The sequence below is a fragment of the Corvus kubaryi genome, unplaced genomic scaffold, assembly GCF_017639235.1.
Source record: "Corvus kubaryi isolate FWS band 111438036 unplaced genomic scaffold, C.kubaryi_AGA036_p1.0 126, whole genome shotgun sequence".
Lineage (NCBI taxonomy): Eukaryota > Metazoa > Chordata > Aves > Passeriformes > Corvidae > Corvus > Corvus kubaryi.
In genome coordinates this window covers 2,344,327-2,348,405 of record NW_024580661.1, presented here as the reverse complement: position 1 = coordinate 2,348,405, position 4,079 = coordinate 2,344,327, and positions in this window count along the sequence as shown.

The window sequence follows — 4,079 nt, the reverse complement described above, 5'->3', positions numbered from 1 at the left end:
CCCAGTGTCCAGCCTGGCCTTGGGCACTGCCAGGGATCCAGGGGCAGCCCCAGCTGCTCTGGGCACCCTGTGCCAGGGCCTGCCCACCCTCCCAGGGAACAATTCCTTCCCAATATCCCATCCATCCCTGCCCTCTGGCACTGGGAAGCCATTCCCCCTTGTTCTGCCACTCTGGTTCCTAATGAAATCCCTCTCCAGCTTTCCTGTAGCCCCTTCAGGCCCTGGAAGGAGCTGTGAGGTCTCCACACAACCTTCTCACAGCCCCAGCTCTCCCAGCCTGGCTCCACAGGGGAGGTGCTCCAGTCCCCTCAGCAGCTTGGTGCCTTCTCTGGACCTGCTCCAGCAGTTCCACATCCTTCTTTTCTTGGGACACCAGAACTGTGCACAGGAACTTCCCTGCCCATTCACACTCCTCAAGGGAGCTGCTGGCTCCAGGGCTCATCTGAAAACCCACCCTGAGCACTGGTCAAGAGGGCAGGCACCCTTCTCAAGTCCACACCACTGGGCAGATCCATCCTAATCTGACCTGTCCCTGCCTGCAAGATGAGCAAAGAGCAGCATTTTGCAAAGGACACTCGTTGCTCCACTGGTATCAATGCTTCCAGGGCAGCTCCCAGTTCCAATGGCTTCAGGTCTCTGATAATAACTTAAAGCTCACTGTGTTCATCTCATGTTCCTCTTTGTTTGTGGCAGAAATCAGCACCGAGTCTCCAAAGAAATTGTTGTCAATAGAAACTAAAGGTCAAACCATGGGAGCTGAGCCTGTGGTTTTAACTCAGTATCTCTTTATATTTCTGCTGATGAGTATTAATAAAAGTATTTGTTTGGCCAAGGAGGCTTCACGGCTAAAACAAAGGTGGCCATGCAATTGAGAAGTGGGGGGAATAAGCCAAGCCTCCCCTCAGCAGAAAGCACAGGGCGAGGGAGGCTTCACGACTGCAGTCACCTCATAAATCCATCTACACCAACCAAGGTGTGCATTCTCCCCTACAGCTGCAGCCCAGCCAGGCTGAGGCACTGCAGTCCTCACAGCAGTACCTCCTGAGCCCTCCAGCTTCTTGGGCAGCTCTTTACACCTCTACAAACACATCTGTGCAGGGTCCACTGTAGCTTTTGAATGACAGAAGGGCAAAAGAATACACCTGGGGACTTTGAAAATAGCCCTATCTGGCACAACAAACAACTTTATCTGGCTTCCAAACTTACCAAGAGTTTTGGATGTTTGGCTTGAGCAAGGCTTTGGGGTTTTTTCTTTTGTTCTTGTGCATCAGATTCTAGTTTCCTTGGGGCAGAAATTGAGGGAGGGGAGGAAAAAGCATCTGTAGAGTCAAAAGAGGGTTGTACTTTTTAGATGTTTGAGCCCTCTCACTCCACTATGTCCCATCTCTGCCAGACCATGCCCAGGTCCCCAAGCAGTCTGCACCAAAGTCTCTTCCTTCCTTGTTGGAAGAGTTGGATTGGAAAAGACAGGCTCTGGTAATTTGGAAATGCATTTGTGATGCCTGGGTAATGGTTAAGAGCTCTGTACCATCAATAATTAAAGCCCACTTGTCTCTTCCCAGTGAGGAACTGAGATTGTTTTGCTGAGTCTCCATCGACACCAGCCACGGGCAGACCAGCGTGTCAGAAACAAGGACTCACTGGAAGGAATGAGACCTGCCTCAAACTGGGAAAAAAAGAGCGTGGAGGTCTCGTTCTGAGACCTCATCTGAGAATTCATCTGCTCAGCACCTCTTTGGGTTCAAAGGGGGCAAAGCTACGAGAGACACTTCAAGAGCATCACACGATCCGTTAGCACGGGGCTGTGAGTAATTCCGAAACCCTCACCTCTCAAGTGGAGCCAAATGACACAAAGTGAATCACCCAGAAGCCCGAGACCCTTTTCTGCTGGCAAAAGAAGCTGTGAGCAGGTTGCAAGTGGCACAGGTTCGCCTGCTTATTCAGCATTTGGGCTCGCTTGGCCTTTATCCTGCCAATATTGCTCAGCAGTTGGATCCCGAGACAGCCTGAGGTTCTTTTACTCAGAAACCTGGTGACACAGGTGTTCTGAAACAGAAGGGTTTGGGGGGTTACATTTTTCCACCCCTCAGCCCCTGAACTCTGGGCTTCATCATCAGGTGCTCAGCTTGAATGAGGATGTAAAGCAGAAATCACTTGCTCATCACATCCGTCCTCACCAGGGAACGTCTCTTTGATTTCCTGTGTCAGGAGAATGTGAAAATGTCTGTGTTGGACAAACCCCCTGAGCCCAGGATCCCTGGGCTTGAGCTCTGCGCAAAAACCCAGGGAAAGGTGTAGGAATGAGGAAAGCATGCAGGGAAATTTTGCCTGGGGGCTCTCACAGCTTCTGGTACAGGGATTTTATGAAACGGGTCATTTTGTGACACTGATCATGCTGTAATTATGCCTCTCCTGTTGGGAGAGATCTTTTAAAGTCCTTGCCAGGACTTTGAGAGACAAACAGGACTCTCATCCTTCGCTGTTTCTAGATAGTTGTTTATTAATTCTTATCAGAGAAACAGAGTCACTAGCATGACCCAGACATAGCACAAAGCAGGGAATGCAGGAGAAAGCCCAATTATCAAGATTACATGGCCTTTTTAAAGGTAAATTAACCAATGGTTACTAAAAACGTACATTATTTTTACTTTTCTGCCAACTATTCAGTAACACAGCCAGGAACTGCGGAATTCTTTGTCCAGTCATCCCAAACTACTTTTACTGCAGAATATGGAGTAGTAGAAGAAGAAGAAGAAGGTTTGGAGAACAACAGTAATCCTCCATTTTGATGTTTTTTGCTTTTGTCTATTTACTACATTAACAAACCCAAAACCTGTAAATTTTTCACCCTGTGACAATCTTACATAGTAGTCTATCACCTAATTTCCACTAGTGTAGTTTCTAGTTCTTCTCTAAAAGTAGGCAGTTTTTTCCAAGGACGGAGGTCAAAACCAGTGTTGTTCAGGGGGGTTAAATCCCTCAAAACAGGCAGAGAAACACTCTCTGCACTCTGGGCTCCCACATTTTGGAAGCCATCAGCACCCTGGAAGGAATTCCTCATTCATTAACTCATTCATCACCCTTTCGAACTCACAAAAACTCCTCACATCCCCAAAACCAGGGGACTCTGCAGGGGAAATGTGTGTCCTGAGAGCAGCACCCTCCTCCTGCCCAACCTGAACCTGCCTCCAGCTGAAGCTGGTGCCATCTGCCACACTCTAATTTCTTGCAGCAGGACCTGTCACATGCAACCCAACAGACCTGGCTTAAACAGCTCCTCCTACGAAGCCATCCCAGTTCTTTCATCCTCCCCGAAGCTTTCCCAGCTCTGTTACCTCCCTTCTGAGATGGGAAGACTGAAACTGCTCCCAGCACCCACGACGCAGGGGCGTGGTGGGTTTGTGCTGCAGCATCGTGGTGCTGTCCCTTCCTTCACTGGTAATTCCTTACGGCATTTTGGCTCTTTTTTCTTGGTGCTCCTGAGCAGTGGACTGGTTCTCTTCCTGAGACTACCCAGCAGAATGTTGGGATCTCATTCTGGAGTGCTGATAGCAGCCAGAGCCCATCACCTCACTGGTGGCATTTGGATTGTTTTCCCTTTGTGAAGCACTTTGCACCCAGTCAATGAATGGATTCCTTCACTTTGGCCCTCAGCTTTACCGTCCTGCACATCCCTTTTTCTTCCAGGTAGACAAGGAATGTGCTGAAAAGCCTGCATTTCAGTAGTGTGGGGGTTCCCGTGCTGCAGCCTGTGATGGTGAATCTGAGGCTCTGGCTGTGCCCCTCTGAGCAGAGTCCAGATCCCAAATCCCTCTAGAATTACCTACATCCCTGCTGAGCTCCACCCACACCGGCACCAGGGGCTCCTGGTGTCCCCGGGGCATGGCAGGGACACGCCTGAAAATGGAGATGGAAATGGGGATGCTGGCTGTGTTTTGAACATTGCTTAAGTCCTGAGCAATGAGCCTGGAGCTCTGGAAATCTGCACTGACAAGGAAATCGCTTGGTTTTGCCTCACACAGAGGCAGCGAGCCAGGGGTTTGCCCTGCTCAGGGAGCTAAAATGCAAATAAAGGAAAT